General features: G+C 37.7%; 1 protein-coding gene across 2 annotated transcripts in view; it reads left to right on the top strand.

Moving 5' to 3' along the window:
* ITPR2 (inositol 1,4,5-trisphosphate receptor type 2) overlaps positions 1–17,039 on the top strand; it is a 487,005-nt gene that overhangs the window by 196,383 nt on the left and 273,583 nt on the right. The gene's annotated exons all lie outside the window — the stretch shown is intronic.

Here is a 17,039-nt window from a genome sequence, read left to right as displayed (position 1 = left end):
AGTCTGTTTTGGGTATATTTTTGTCCTCCATCCTTGTTTATATATAGCTGTAACCCATTGATTTTTTTCTAATATATATTAGAATGCGCATTACATTTTATGCACATGTTTATCTAGTTAACTGTTGGTGGACATTTTCATTTTTTAAAGTTCTAGCATTTTTAAAGAAAATTTGCTACCAAAAGAAATGCTACTTTGAAAACTTTTGTATGTCACCCGATGCACATGTTTAAGAGACTCTTCCAATTAAAGACTTAGATGTGAGACCTGAAACTATAAAAATCTTACAGGAAAACACAGGCAGTAATTTCTTTGACATTGGCTGTAGATATTTTTCTACATATGTCTCCTAAGACAAGGGAAACAAAAGCAAAAATAAACTACTGGGATTATATCAAAATAAAGGCTTATATTTATTTTTAAAATGCTTTTATATTTACTTTTATTTTAGACAGACAGAGAGAGAGAGAGAGAGAGAGCGAGCATGAGCAGGGGAGACGGGCAGAAGGAGAGAGGGAGAATATTAAGTAGGCTCAGTGTAGAGCCCAACATGGTGCTCAATCCCACGACCCTGGGATCGTGACCTGAGCTGAAATCAAGAACTCGGACACTCAACCAACTGAGCTACCCAGGTGCCCCCAAATAAAAAGCTTTTATTTTTATTTATTTATTTATTTTTTTTAAATTTTTTTTTTCAACGTTTTTTATTTATTTTTGGGACAGAGAGAGACAGAGCATGAACGGGGGAGGGGCAGAGAGAGAGGGAGACACAGAATCGGAAACAGGCTCCAGGCTCAGAGCCATCAGCCCAGAGCCTGACGCGGGGCTCGAACTCACGGACCGCGAGATCGTGACCTGGCTGAAGTCGGACGCTTAACCGACTACGCCACCCAGGCGCCCCTAAAAAGCTTTTAAACAGCACAGGAAACCATCAACAAAACACAAAGGCAACCTACTGAATGGAAAATATTTGCAAATGATATATCTGTTAAGAGGTTAATATCCAAAATACATAAAGAACTTATACAACTCAGCACCAAAAAACCGAATAATCCAATTAAAGGTGGGCAGAGGACCAGGGTGCCTGGGCAACTAAGTCAGTTGTGCATCTGACTCTTGATTTTGGCTCAGGTCATGATCCCAGGGTCATGGGATTGAACCCCATGTCCGACTTTGTGCTGAGCATGGAGCCTGCTTAAGATTCTCTCTTCCTCTCTCTCTCCATCCCCCTCCCTCTCTCTCTCCCTTGTCCCTTCCTCCTTCTCGTACTCTTTCTCTCTCTCTAAATAAAAAAGAAATCTACTTAAAAAATGGGCAGAGAACATAAGTAGACATTTTTCCAAAGAAGACATACAGATGAATAGCATGATAAGATGCTCAACATCACTTATCATCAGGGAAATGCAATTTGAAGCCACAATGAGATATCGCCTTACATGTGTCAAAATAGCCAAAAATCAAAAAGACAAGAAATAAGTGTTGACAAGGATGTGGAGAAAAAGGAACCCTTGTGAACTGTTGGTAGCAATGTTAATTGGTACAGCCACTGTGGAAAACAGTATGGAGGTTCCTCAAGAAATTAAAAATAAAAATACCATATAATCCAATCATTGCACCAGTGGGTATTTACCCAATGAAAATTAAAACACTAATTCAAAAAGATATATGCAATATATGCCCCCTTACTTTTATTGCAGCATTATTTACAGTAGCCATGATGTGGAAGCAACCTAAGTGTCCATTGATAGATGAATAGATACAAAGATGTGGTGTATGTATGTGTACACACACACACACACACACACACACACACGAATATTACACAGCCATAAAAAAGAATGAGATTGTGCCATTTGCAACAGCATGGATGGACTTAGCATTATGCCAAGTGAAATAGGTTGGACTGAGAAAGATAAAAACCACATGATTTCATTCATATGTGGGATCTAAAATAAAACCAATGAACACGCAAACAAAAAGCAGAATCAGATCTGTAAGTACAGAGAACAAACTGAGGGAGAAAGAGGGGATGGGCAAGATGGATGAAGGATAGGAGATCTAGGTTTCCAGTTAGGGAAGGAATAAGCCACCAGAATAAAAGGCACAGTACAGGGGATATAGTCAATGATAATGTAATAGTGTGGTGTGGTGACAGATGGTAGCTACACTGGGTATCATAATATAGAGAGAAGTTGAATCGCTATGTTGCACACGTAAACTGATGTAACATTGTGTGTCAACTATCCTCAAATTAAAAAAAATTAAAAAAGAGACTTCAGGATATATATTTAGGTGTAAAACATCTAGTGTGTTTACTTTTACCAAATAATGCCAGTTGTTTTCCAAAGACCGAGTGACACTCCCTCCAGCAATATATGAGAGTTCCTTATCCTCATAACTGCTGGTTTTTTCGCTTTTCCATTTCTGACAATTGGGTGCATTGACACATTTTCTCTGTTGTGATTTTGCTGGCATTACTCATGAGGTTGAGCATATTTTCATATGCTTATTGGCCATTTCACTTCCACTTCCATTTTAGATTAGGTTAAATTTTGTATGGGCAAGTTAGGTCCTACCAATCCATGTATACCTACTACTGAGGCTAAAAATATTAAAAAAAATTTTTTTTTTAGTATTTATTTATTTTTGAGAGAGAGACAGAGTGCTAGCGGGAGAGGGCAGAGAGAGAGGGAGACACAGAATCTGAAGACACAGACTCTCCAGGCTCTGAGCTGTCAGCACAGAGCCCAACGCAGGGCTCGAACTCACGGACTGAGAGATCATGACCTGAGCCGAAGTTGGACACTTAACTGACTGAGCCACCCAGGCGCCCCAAGGCTAAAAATATTTTTGACTGCAAGTCATGATTATCCTATCCTATAAGTTCAAACTTGCATACAATCTTTTCATCTGTTATTTCTTTTTCTCTTACTTTGTTGTATTGGTAAGATTTTTCCAGTATAATGTTGAAAAGATAATGTCTTGCTATCCTTGTCTTGCTTCTGATCTTTAAGGGAATAATTTTAATATTTCACTGTTGAACATAATGTTTATTATCCATTTGTTTTGTAGATACCCTTTATCAATTATAGAAATCCCCTTCTATTTCTAGTTTGCTAATTTTTACCATGAATGGTTATTGGCTTTAATTAAATACAGTGTAAGCATTTATCAAGATTATGTTCTTTTTCTGTAATCTTAATCTGCTAATTTTTAAAAAGTTTTCATTGAAGTTCTAGTTACTTAACATATAGTGTAATGTTAGTTTCAGGTGCACGATATAGTGATTCGACACTTCCATACATCAGCCAGTGCTCATCACAAGTGCACTCCTTCATCCCCATCACCTATTTCACCCATCCTCCCCTAATCTGCTAATTTTTAAAAAACATGTTTATTTTTATTTATCTTGAGAGAGAAAGAGAGCACAAGGGGGAGGGGCAGAAAGAGAGGAGAATCCCAAGAGAGAGAGAGAGAGAGAGAGAGAATCCCAAGCAGGCTCCCTGCTGTCAGCGCAGACCCCGCTGCGGGGCTTGTGGGGTTCGATCTCATGAACCATGAGATCATGACCTGAGCCGAAATCAAGAGTCGAATGCTTAATTGACTGAGCCACTCAGGCACTGCTAATTTTAATAGCATGACTCATAAATAGAGCTTCTACCATAGTAACCTTGCATTCTAAAATAAATATATCTTGGTGATAATTTTTACATTGCTAGATCCAGTTTGCTAATATTTTGTTTAGGATTTAACATCTATGTTGTCAGTGAGACTGGCCTGTAATTTTCTTTCCTTGTACTGTTCCTGTCAAGTGTCAGTAGCAAGGTTAGACTGATTTCATAATAAAGTGAGTTGCAAGATCTAATCCTTTCTGTGCATATGATTAGATATCTATTCCATAAATGTTTTTAAAAATATTTTTTATGGTTTATTTATTTATTTTGAGAGAGAGAGCGAGCATGAGTGAGACGGAGGCAGAGAGAGAAGGATAGAGAGAGAATTCCAAGCAGGCGCCACGCTGTCAGCATGGATCCTGATGTGGGGCTTGAACTCACAAACCATGAGATCATGACCTGAGCTGAGGTCAGGCACTTAACTGACTGAGCCCTATTCTGTAAATGTTTGACAAAGCTTATCTGTGAATCTGCCTGGGCCTTGGATTTAGTTTGTGGGAAGATTTTAACTACTGATTCAATTTCTTTAATGGATATAAATTAATTCAAATTTTCTATTTTGGGTCAGTTTGTTTTATTTTTCTGGCCATATGCTTTAGTTTTCAAATTTATTGGCCTAAATTTATTGATATTCTTTCATTATCTTTTAACATTTCTTCTATTTCTTTAGCTTCAGACCCCTTTTTTATTCCTGATATTGTTTACTTGTGTTAAATTTTTCTTTTGCCCCTTTTGATTTCACTATTTGTGTTGTATACTTCTGTGGGTTCTGACAAATGCACAATGTCATGTGTCATCTTACCAGCATTGCACATATTTTGATCATCCTTTTTAGTGAATCCATTTTTGGCTTTGTTGAGCTTTTGGTTTGTTATTTTGTTATATTTATTCTGCTATAACCTTTTATGTTTCAGATTTTAAAAAATTTAACGGTATAATTTCCTTCTAAGGAACTGCATTCCACAAATTTTGACAAATGCCATTTATATTATTGTTCAATATTAGATATTTTAAAATTTCCATTATGACTTCTTCTTTCTCCCAGAATTACTTGGAAATGAGTTCTTAAATTTCCAAATGTCTAGACAAAATTTATCCCTTTTTGTTATTGAATTCTTAATTAATTAACTCGTGGCAAGAGAACGTGGTTCTGATGCCATCAGTTATCCAAAATTTGTTGAGACTTGCTTTTTGGCCTATTATATACCATCAGGTTTTGTAAATGTTTTATGTGGGCTTGAGAAGAATGTGAACAGGCATAGGGTTCCTTGTATATGGGTAGTAAGTCAAGCTTATTGTGTTTAAAATTTTTCTTAATGTTTATTTTTGAGAGACAGAGAAAGACAGAGTGTGAGTGGGGGAAGGGCAGAGAGCAAGAGGGAGACACAGAATCCAAAGCAAGCTCCAGGTTCGGGGCTGTCAGCACAGAGCCACTGCAGGGCTTGAACTCACGCACCATGAGATCATGACCTGAGCTGAAGTCGGACGCTTAACCAACCCAGCCACCCAGGTGCCCCAAGCTTCTTGTGTTTGAATCATTTATCTACTTACTAATATTTTTGTTTTCTTGACATATCTGTAATTGAGAGAGATTTGTTGACATTTCCACTACAATAGTAGGTTTATGAATTTTTTCCTGTAGTTTTATTAATTTTTACTTTGTATGTTTTAAGGCTATTTTTGTTTGCTTGGTTTTCTTCCACTTAACTTTTTTAAAAAATTTGTGTATAGTTGACATGTTTTAAAAACTAATGTTTATGTGTTTATTTTGAGGGAGAGAGAGAGAGAGTACATGCACACAAGCAGAAGAGGACAGAGAGAGAAGGAGAGAGAGAATCCCAAGCAGACTCTGTAGTGTCAGTGCAGAGCCTGATGTGGGGCTTGAACTCACAAACCATGAGATCATGACATGAGCCGAAATCAAGAGTCAGACACTTAACCAACTGAGCCACCCAGGTGCCCCTAGTTGACATGTTTTAAGGCTATTTTATTTGATGCCTATAAATTTAAAATTAGTTTTTTCTGGGAAAACACCTTTTATCGGTTGAAAGATATTTTCTCCCACTTCTGATGATAATATTTCATGTCTTCAGGCTTCCGTTGGTACTGTTGAAAAGTTTGCTGTCTGTTGAATAGTGGTGCTTTAATTCTGAAACTGATTAAGTGTATGTTAAAATTTATGATTGCTTCAATATTTGTTAATTTCCTTTTCATGTTTTCCCTACCTGGGACTTTGTGCTGAATTGGAATAATTTTTTTAGACTCATATAAGTCTCTCTTTAAATATGTCTTATCTGCAGTCCACCTACTGAGTTTGTAACTTCAGTCATTATATTTTTTCATACTTGCAATTTGATTTTTAAAACAATCCTTTTGGTCATTTTTGATCATCTTTTGTTGCTTGCTAATTTTTGTGATTCCATATGGCTATTTTTTAGACTGTGTATAATAATTCCAGGATCAGAATACCTTGGGTATTTTTTTATGATTCTCACTCATGTTGCCTGTTTCCTCATATATTTGATCATCTTTGATTATGAGCTCATACCTTTTTTTTAATAGACTTTTTTAGAGAAGTTTTAGATTTAGAGAAAAACTGTGCACAGAGTACAGTAAATTCCCATATACTTCCCCCATGATCATATTATCATTAATATGGCACATTTATTCTTCGATAAGCCAATATGGATACATTACTATTAATTAAAGCCCATAAGTTTACTTTAGGTTTTACTATTTATGTTGTAAAATTCTATGGCTTTTGACAAATGCATAACGTCACACATGGTATCACACAGAATAGCTTCACTGCCCTAAAAATCCTCTGTGCTCCACCTGTTTGTTCTTCCCTTGTGAAACCCCGAGTCCGGGAAACCACCGATCTCTTTACTGTCTTTATTTTTTTGCCTTCTCCAGAATGTCGGATGGTTGGAATCGCACAACATACAGTTTTTGGAGACTGGCTTCTTTCATTTAGCAGTACACATTTGAGGTTCTTTTATGCCCTTTTGTAACTTGCTAGCTCATTTCTTTTTATCACTGAATAACACCCCATTGTTGGATTGACAACAGTTTATCCATTCACCTATTGAAGGACATCTTGGTTGCTTCCAGTTTGGGGCAGTTACGAATCATGCTGCTGTCAACATTCGAGTGTGGGATTTGAGCTCTTATGTTTTTGACTTTGGGCATGGGGGTTGAAATTGGGCATATTTTTCTCCTGAGTATTTGTATTTGTGATTGCCTTGGCCTGATGCCAGGGGTCGCTGCTGGCCTGAGACCACGATGCTTTCTTCTCCTACATCTGTCTGAAGGCAGGAGTCTCAGGTTTAGTTCCCCGAATTTGACACTTGCTTAGAACTGACTTCATCTGTGTTGCTAGCATTCGCATTTACCTTCAGGAAACCTTATCATGTTGCCTTGAAGCTTAGAGTTCTGATTTGGTTTCAGGTTACTTTTTTTCTTTTCTTTTCTTCGTTTCTTTTGTTTTTTTTTTTTTCCCAGTAGATGGAAGATGGGGTTTTGGAGTTCTCCTTTGTTTTCTGTGAGCACAGAAATGTACTTCAAATAGGTTCTTTATCTAGGATGTAGCTGTTTTGTAATAGGAGGGTCGTTTGCAGTTTTAAATTTGCGACTCTTGCAGGAGTCCATGGGAATGTGTTTACTTAGATATTTAGTAATTTAAAAAATTTATTATGAACTTATATCCTATGGAACTTTATATGTGTAATTCCTCTGAGGGTTATGTTTAATCTAGAGAAAATTTCATTTGCTTCTGTGAGGCACTTTAGGTTGCTTTATTTTTTGTAACTGTATTAAACAATCTTTTTGGCTTTGGACCTTTGAGGGCCCTTTAATAGTGGGAATTCTAGTCACAAATGTTTTTTTTTTATAACTTTTTAAAATGTTTTATTTATTTTTGAGACAGAGAGAGACAGAGCATGAGCAGGGGAAGGGCAGAGAGAGAGGGAGACACAGAATCTGAAATAGGCTCCAGGCTCTGAGCTGTCAGCACAGAGCCAGATGCAGAGCTCAAACTCACAAACTGTGAGATCATGACCTGAGCTGAAGTCAGATGCCCAACCTACTGAGCCACTCAGGTGCCCCTCTAGTCACAAATCTTAAGTGAAAATGGGCTTGTCTTTGTATGCAGGAGCTCAGGAGAATTCTTTTTTGTTTTTTGGCTTTGACCAAGCCAAGGCCAAGTCAGGTATCCCTTTGTTCTTCTTTGGGCCACATCTTTTCCTGGTTTATTATTCTGGATATCTCCTCTAAGGATTCCTGGTTTGAAGGCAGGGTCTCTAATCAGAACTCCTGTCTTCCTTGGGATTCAGGCTTTGTTTGCTTTCCATTGTGTGAGTGAGACATATTTAAACTCAGTCTCCAGGTTATAAGATATGGACAGATGCCCTGAGGGCCAGTCCTGTTTGAATCCAGTGGTTGACTACTGCTTGGAAATTTTGATGAATTTTTATGTTTTCTGGCCTCTATTTACTTCCTTTTTTAAATTTTTACTAAAAAAGGATTTTTTTTTTCCAAAATGGGATATTTAAAAGGTTTTATCTATCACTTTTAGATGTTGTACTTGGAGGGGTTTCTCCACACTTCTACTTTGTCATATTGGACAGTTCTTAAGTTTTCTTTAAACTCTTCAAACTCTTCTTTATTTTGAGCCCATGAATTTGTCCTTTTAATATCTGTTTACTGATGTAGGTTTGAGGCAATGTGGACCATATCTGAACTGTCTCTGTTGGATTACTGTTGTGCCTCTCTAGAGCAAAATCCTTCTTTTGAACATTCTGCTTGAAGTGTAATTTCAATTTCTTCCCCATCATGCCTATGTAAGCCTTTGTACACACCTAAACTTCTCATTTCCCTCCTTGGAATTCAATATCCGCAATCAGAACTAATGTTCAAGATATGGCTCTTGTCCTCAAAGAACGAACGTGTACCAAACAGTGTGACAAAATGCATGATTAAATACTGAACTGTGTTTGTAAAAATGAGGGAGGAGTCACCGTGGGCCTGAGGACTTGGAGAAAGCTACACTATTTTGAAGGGTTGGGAACACTTAATTAGCTAATAGATTAAAGAATAGTAGCAAGAGAAGCAGAGTTCAACAGGAATAAGTGGTCTGTATTTGAAGTGTCTGGAAACCGGGAGCCTCTGAAACTTCTTGGGTTCGGAGGTGAGTATACTATCTTGGAAAGTTTAGTCTGGCAGAACAAGAGACTAAAGGTGGGGACCAAGTAGGAACCTCTTGCTTACATTGAGGTGTGAGGTTATACAGGTATGAACTAGGGCAGCAGGGGTAGAAATATATATACATAAGTGGGTAGATTGCAAAGACAGGAGAGTTTTGCATTTATAATAGCCTAATACAAGGAGAAAAAAGTGAGAAACTACAAAGTTACTAACATACACAGCCAAATAAGCTATGCTTTGCAATGAACCAACTGCCAAAGCTCGTGACAATTTATTGTCAACAGGGTGAAATATGTCACAATATCAATGGAAACAGCCAGTAGCAGGCAGCATGCACTCTAGCAGGCCAAAACAGATAATAATCCTTTGTTGTTCAGTAAATCTTTACAAAGGGTCTAAACACAGAATGATTAGCATTGTTTTAAAATGGCTCATAAGGGTCTTTGTGCCTGCTTAGATATCAGAAGACCAGATAACATTAATGTGATTCTTTATTTTTAAATGTGGTTCTTCATCTTATTAATAAAACATGTTTCTTATAACATAACATGAAAGGTTTTTTTTTTCTTAATGGTAAGACACCTTTACCTTGGGCAAGAAATGTGAATTGACAATCCATCTACTAATACTAACAAATCTCAGCATATGATCCCAAACTCTCCTATTATTGTAGTTGATTCTCTTATAAATAGGGCAGAGGATGGGGTGGATTTGGTCGTTAGCAGCTATGAGTTTTATTACCTGTTGTATGTTATAGTTTCTTTTATTAAACTTATTTTCCAGGGCATTAGAAGACTATACTCTCCTTGTTGAAAGATTAAAGGCTAGAATAGAACAAGTTGCCAAATATCAGTAGTATTACTAATTCATCACATTCAAATATGTGTCGAATTCTAAACATAGGAAAGAGGGATTAATTCAGAAAAACATATTCAAAGGGGTTAAGTCAGGATTGCGCTTCACATCCATGCATTCTAGATTTATATCTGCCCATTTAATTTCATAATTTTCTATTCTTTTAATGGATGTGTAATGTAAAGAACAGAATTAACTGGAAAATATCCTTGGATTTCCAAACAACAAGCTGGCTGGACTGTTTTGGAGGTCAGAGTAGGGAGTGTGGGAGGCAGTGTCTTCTCTTTTGAGTGTCTGCACCCAGTTCAGCTTCTGATGGGCAGAACTATGGCTCTGGTCCTCAGCCAGAACTGTCCAATTTCTATGGACTCCTAGGTGGTGTTCCTGATACATTCCTATAAACAGTGGGCGCCTAAATCCAGACAGCCTAGTGCCCAAGACGTTAGTGTGCACCTTCATTGGTAGATTTACTCTTACACTTGCCCCATAAGAAGTTACTACAAGGTGGAGTAGGAGCAGTTGCTCAGAAATCTAGACCCATGCTGCTGTTTGGCATAGTACCCAGCCCCTACGTGGGGTGATGGAAGGATGGGGGACACGTGCCTTTCTTGCTGACACTTGGCTTGTGCTTTCCCCCTTGCCCAATGAAACTATTCTTTCTCTATGCTAAGGGATGCTATGGAGTCACCCTGGGCATGTGGTAATCACAGAGGAGTCCACGTGGTGTGAGAGACGTTATTCCTCACTTTATCTCTATGATTATTTTAAACATAAGTCCTTGAAGATTTTGCATTTCACTGGGAATGATACACACTCATTATTAAGGATTTTTGTTCTCTTAGCATCAGCTTTCCTCATAGGTATTTGAATTTTCATTTGCAGATTTATCTTAGTGAGAGAATGAATTTAAATCTTTCCTGTCTTCTCTCCTTCCTTTTTTTCCCTTCCCTCCATTGTTTTTTCTCTATTTCTCTCTGAGCACACCTTTCTCGTCTCATGGTTTTTCTATTACCTCCATATGCTATTATTCTTTAAAAGCAAAAACTGGTTTCCATTCTTTGCCTACTGCTTCTGATCTTTTTTCTCTGATAAGCAAGAAGGCAAGGAGGCAGATCCCTCTAGAAGGATATCTTGAAAGAAAATTGTGCTTTTCCAAGTGTTAGTACTTTGATTCTGCACAGCAGGAAAATAGTTCTACATAAACTTTGTTTCTTCAACAAAACTTCTGATTGACTAACTCTTGACAAAAGCAACGGGTACAATTTCTAACCTTCATGACTTGGTACAGATGGAGTCCATGTGCTTTAGACAGAACCTTCCTACATGTCCTGCCCAATGAAGGACACTGTGACATTTGCATTAAGAACTTTTGTCCATTGATTTCGGGGCATGCTTTCCTGAATTTTCCTTTTCTGGAATTTGTTTTCTTATCTCCATTTTTTAAATTTTGCCACAGACCTTGTTGTATATTTATTTCATTTGTTTATATAACATTACATATCCTGTCTTTGCCTCTGAGCAAATGCTACTGAAGGTGATTGCTTAGGTGAGTGCCACAAAAATAAGTCCTTTCACAAGATACCCATCTGAAAATGAATTTTTGGTTTTGAGCCAAATGCTACTTTTATACATCCTCATTCCATTTGGTTATAATGCAAATTATTAAATGTAATGCTTACATCCCCTGAGTTTGTTTCTTTGAATTACTTCTACTATAAGAGTCTTTTCCCTTCTTGTCTTTTGGCCTACATTTAAAATTAATGCTGTTTTAGGATAAACTTAGTATTTCCCTTCTTGTTATAGAGAACAGTTCCTGTCTTGCTATTTTTTTTTTCACTTTGCCATTTGTTCGCAATTTCATGTAAGTTGTCAGTGAGAATTCTAAGTTTTTATGTGGTTTCTTTTCCTCAGCAAGTAGCTTATAAGAATATGATAGAAGTCGATTCATTCACATTAGAGCAGATGTCATTGGACCAGGCACTAACGTTTCTGTAACGCTTGCTTGCTAAAGAGTGAGTCTAAAAGAAGGTGCTGATGGCTTTCCTTTACATTCTGTGTGTACATCCCCCTTCTCACAGCTACATCAGGGAGTGTTGTGATATGATTGTTTCTAGGGAAGCTTCTTTCACACAGCATCTCAGGTATCAGACACAGTCTCTAAGGACTCTATTATATTGCTGTTTTCATTTTCTGTACTGTGCTTTGTTATTCTGTGTCACCCTGTTGACAAAAGGGTTGCCTGTCCTTTCTATGTTTTATATCACTGGTGAGGATTATATTAAAAAGTATTATAGTATAAATACAGTATTGTAAAAAGTGTTATATATTGCTATACTGTAATGGGTTCCTGATGCATTTTTATGAAAACAACTATGAGTTTACATTGAAAAGACCTGTCATCCATTTATTCCGTTTTCCTAAATTCCCTCCAGTGCCCTCTAGTGGCACACCCTCTTTTGGTACCTTATTTATCAGAGATATAGATGGCCAAGGAGATTTGGGATGTTTTCTAGGACATCTGATTAAACATCATCAAATACTAATTAAAATGCTGTCAAATGAGTCCATATTGTATTTGTCTTGGGACAAAGGGAAAGGAAATGGGTTTGGGGTAAGGTTAGGAATATGTTTTTACCCTCTAGAAGGGAAAGTATTTGGATTTGAGTTGAAGGAAGTCTGAAGGGAAGTTATCTGCCAGTGATGGTGGACACCATCTCTTCTGCAAACTGTAGATCTTGGGCCAAGTCTTCAAGCAGCCTTACATGTCAACCAGAAGCAGAAACTGTCAACCATGACCCCATAATTGTCCAAATTAGCTTTACATCCAAGGTCAGATAAGTAGATCTAGGGTGATTTTAGGGATCTGCAACCCTCTAGAAGTCTTCCTAAATGACTGGTATATGACATTACTCTTAGATGGGAGGGAGAAAAATGCCATCCCACAGTGAGGTTATCATTCTGTTGTCTGAGGAAGGTGACATATATTATGAAGGGCTTTAAACTAAATTATAATAAAAAATATTGATTATTAGATTTTTTTCCCCATGCTTTGGAAGAATCTGGGAAGGGAGAAGGAAGGCATTTGACTTCTGAAGTTGGGAGGATGGTGACTGGTAAATGATGCCACTGATTCAGTTGAATAATGGTTACAGGAAGAGAAGGCTAGGGATACAGATGGTGAGCAGAATGCTTTGCAGTCTTGCTGACTTGACAACATTGCTGAGGAAGGACATCCTGTAACTTCACTGGGGTGGGAACAAAGAGAAGACATGCACTGAGCTATTTTAATAATGCAGCTGCAGATGCAGGCAGTTCTACATAGTAGGATTTGGAAGGTTGTTGTTGTTGTTGTTGTTGTTGTTGTTGTTGTTGTTTTACAAGCATGATTGCCCTTGTGGAAATTAAGGAGCCAGATTCCCATTAACTGGTGCCAATATTTAACTCATCATATAGTTCATATAAAATTATTTCCCTTTATGATTTTTGCTATTGATATAAAAGCATTTCCTTGACTGATGCAAGATAAATTTTGGGGGTTAGCTCTATTCAGAACCAGTATTTGTTTAAGTATTCGCTCTTTGAGTGTCTGCCTAGAACCTTGCTCTCCATCCAATTTCTAGACTCTTCTAGAAATGTCTAGATCCTTCTAGACTATTCTTGCTATATTGTTTCTGAACCTACTGCTTTATGTTACAGTGTATGCTATGCAATTAAAAATCTACCTTCCTCTATAAAATCACTGAATTAAGCAGTTTCCCATATTCCATTAGAGGAAATAAATTCAAATTCTTCTAGATGATAGGAAATAATTATAGTAAAGTGCAAATACTTTTGGAGAGCCATTTTTATTTTTCATCACTGTTGCCAAAAGGGTAATTGGGGTATCTACTATGCGCATGGCTCTGTTCTTAGTGTTACGCATTTTTTTTTCTGAGCCTACTCAGCTTTGGGGCTCTGCATAAGTTACATTTCTACCTTTTGTAGCTTACTAATATTTTGTTTACTAGAATGAAGGCAGGGATTTGTAGAGTTGGCCACTAACCTAAGATCAAAGTTATATAGGATTTAAAATGTATAATCAATTTCTGCCCTTTCTGGAGGAAAACTTTTGGAATACCTTGACTTAGAGCATTTTGGCATCAAAATTAAAAAACTCAAATGTGACTGTAATTATACAATTTCCATGTTTTTTAAATCCCCCTGATCTGCTTTGGAATCATCCAGATGTTCTCTGGGTTAATATTTTTGTTCCATTTAATTACACTGAATTATTTTCTGAAATTAAAAGGGGTTGATTTTGAATTCTCTAGTGCTGCCTCCTTTTGTTGACTGCTGGAAATTTTAAATTAAAATAATTATTCTTCATAATTCCCATACTTAGGGAGTTTAGCATTGTCCGTGTCTTTCCCCAGGCTGAACTAAAGAGCATAGATTTGTAATGTAGTACATTTTGCCTGAGATTACTTTTCTTAAAACAAGACAGCTGCTTTTCCTTCAGGTCATTGTTTGAAAAAATAGACTTAAATATACCTGCCAAAGCTTTGCCAGTATTTTCAACTGATTTTTTTTTTTTTTTATAAAGGTGACATATATCAGAAAGATCTCCTTTCCACCCTAGGAGATTTGTCATTCTTTACTCTTGTAATATCTTAATCCTAGTTTGTAGTACAAACTTGGTTGTCTTTAATTTTCTTCTCTTCCAGAAAAAAAAAGAACATGGCCTTTTAAAAATTCAACCTCCACGTTTAAGAGACAAAAGAAATTTAATTATATTTCTAGCTTTCACAATTTCAATTTCTCATCAATAGTTTTTGCTATCAAATAGAAACTCTGTCTCATTCTCTGACCTCCTGTCTTTTTCTATCTAAATGGTTTCCATTCATATCAGCAGTTGGGCTCCTTCCCTCTTCTGCACTGGCTTCACTTACATATATAGCTTGACACTTCCTCCTACAACTTTTTAGGATTTACTTAGTGACGTCTTGTAGACAGTCTCTCTCGCATTCTTTTTTCTCTTTTATTTACCTGTGGTGGAGGTTGGACTGCTTTCCTTTCCCTCCTAGCACCTATCTATTCGAGGATAGATAGATAGGTGATACCATCCTACAATCCAACAGCAACCTTGTGAATGCTTCTGTTCCCTATCCGTTACTTTCTGCAATTATAATACTATTGAGTGAAAGAGATAAGGTGGTCAGAAAGGTAGAAAGTAATCTTGAAGAATATCGTGGCATGATAAAGAAAAGAGAGTGGGGTTTAAAGAAAATGGTAGTGAACTACAGAATCAAATGCTAAAGAAAGTTTTGGTAATTATGAGTCATTGGCACACAAAGCAATTTTAGTACAGTGTGGTAGAGAGTATTCTTTTCTTTTAAAAAAAATTTTTTTAAGTTTATTTATTTATTTAGAGAGCAAGCAGGAGAGGGGCAGAGAGAGATGGAGAGAAAGAGAATTCCAAGCAGGCCCCACACCATCAGCATGGAGCCTGATGTGGGGCTTGAACCCCTGAACCGTGAGATGGTGACCTGAGCCAAAACCAAGAGTCTGGAGCTTAATGGACTGAGCTACCCAGGCGTCCCTTATTTTGGAAATGTAGTAGGGGCCATAATCTGAGATGCATGACTTCTTCCAAGGTTGGGCATATCACTTAAAAATGGTAGTTTAGCCTCAACTTAGCCATATTTTTAAAGAGGTGAGAATGAATCAGTAGAGAGTAGAAACTGCTCACGCACAGGAAACAGAAATGAAGCAGGGAGAGGAGGCAGGGGAGATGGAATTTTTAAAAGCCATGCATGAGAAGTTTTGTTTTGTTTTGTTTTTTCCTCTGAGACCCAGCAGGGAAGGTAGGTTTGTAGATGGTACTGGAATTTGCAGATGGAAAAGAGGAGATGTTCATAGCCTCTGTAAAATGGTGAGAGAGGTTATTTACTAAGGTTGGCATTCAGATTGGGAACCTCCATCTTGGGCAATATTTGCCTGACAAAAGCAAAGGTGAATACAAAGTTTACTAAGGCGTGGTGATGGGTCTGCACTGGTAGAGTCACTCCCCTACTTGAAGCCTTTCATCAAAATTCCTTTTTTTAAAATGTTTATTTATTTTTGAGAGAGAGAGAGAGAGAGAGAGAGAGAGCGAGTGTGGGGGAGGGGCAGAGAGAGAGGGAGACACAGAATCCAAAGCAGGCTCCAGTTTCTGAGCTGACAGCACAGTGCCTGATGTAGGGCTCGAACCCAGGAACCATGAAATCATGGCCTGAGCTGAAGTTGGATGCTTAACCAACTGAGCCACCCAGGCACCCCATCATCAGAATTCTTTGACCAGCACACAAAGGTTTGTCTGTTTGTTTGTTTCTTTTCTTTCTTGGTTTGCATTAATTTTGTGATTTGTCATGGAGACGGCTTTGGACAACAGCTGGAGACAAATGAAATTACATTGGCTGGCTTTGCATATGTTTGTCACTTCTTTTCCCTGGGTTTAGATTGGGGGTCCCCTCTAACTGTGAGAACCCAACACCATCAATATAGTCAGGAGTTCAATGTGTTGTTTGACACAAGTTGGATGTGACATTCATCCCAGTGCCATTTTGTATGTGTTGTAAATCAGGAAGGTAATCAGGCGCCACTCTACTAATTGGTCTCTCTACAGGATGCACGGACAGTTCTTGCCTTTCTCTATACACTATTCTGTGTGTTCTTTCTGCAGAGCCCTTTGGCTGCAGTGACCTCTTCACTTAACAAGTGCTCCTCTACCTCCACACATCTCTCATACTTAAATAAATTTCATCTTTCAAGACCTTGGCTTCAACTTGACCTCCTTCATAAAGCTGTCTAAAACTATAGTTTTTCTCCCTTTCCCTCTCTGAATAGTGAATTCTGCTCAGTTCAAATCTTTATTTTCATGTTTTCCCAGTTTTCCTAATTAGACTGTACTGTTCATGTGGGAAGGACCACATATTCTATTTCTTTTCGATCTGTTCATTTTGTCTGTTACCAGGCATGTGTGAAGTCTTAATAAATGTTCACTTATTAAATTATTTGTGACATATTTTATTTTTATTTAATGATTACGAGAGTTGATATTTAAAATATGTCACTCCCTGGGGCGCCTGCGTGGCTCAGTCGGTTGGGCATCCGACTTCGGCTCAGGTCATGATCTCGTGGTTCGTGAGTTCGAGCCCCGCGTTGGGCTCTGTGCTGACAGCTCAGGGCCTGGAGCCTACTTCGAATTCTGTGTCTCCCTCTCTCTGACCCTCCCCCGTTCATTCTCTGTCTCTCTCTGTCTCAAAAATAAATAAATGTTAAAAAAAA

The sequence above is a fragment of the Panthera tigris genome, chromosome B4 (genome assembly GCF_018350195.1).
Source record: "Panthera tigris isolate Pti1 chromosome B4, P.tigris_Pti1_mat1.1, whole genome shotgun sequence".
In the NCBI taxonomy this organism is placed as follows: Eukaryota; Metazoa; Chordata; class Mammalia; order Carnivora; family Felidae; genus Panthera; species Panthera tigris.
Note: the sequence above shows the minus strand (reverse complement) of the source record. Positions and strands in the feature narration are given on the sequence as shown.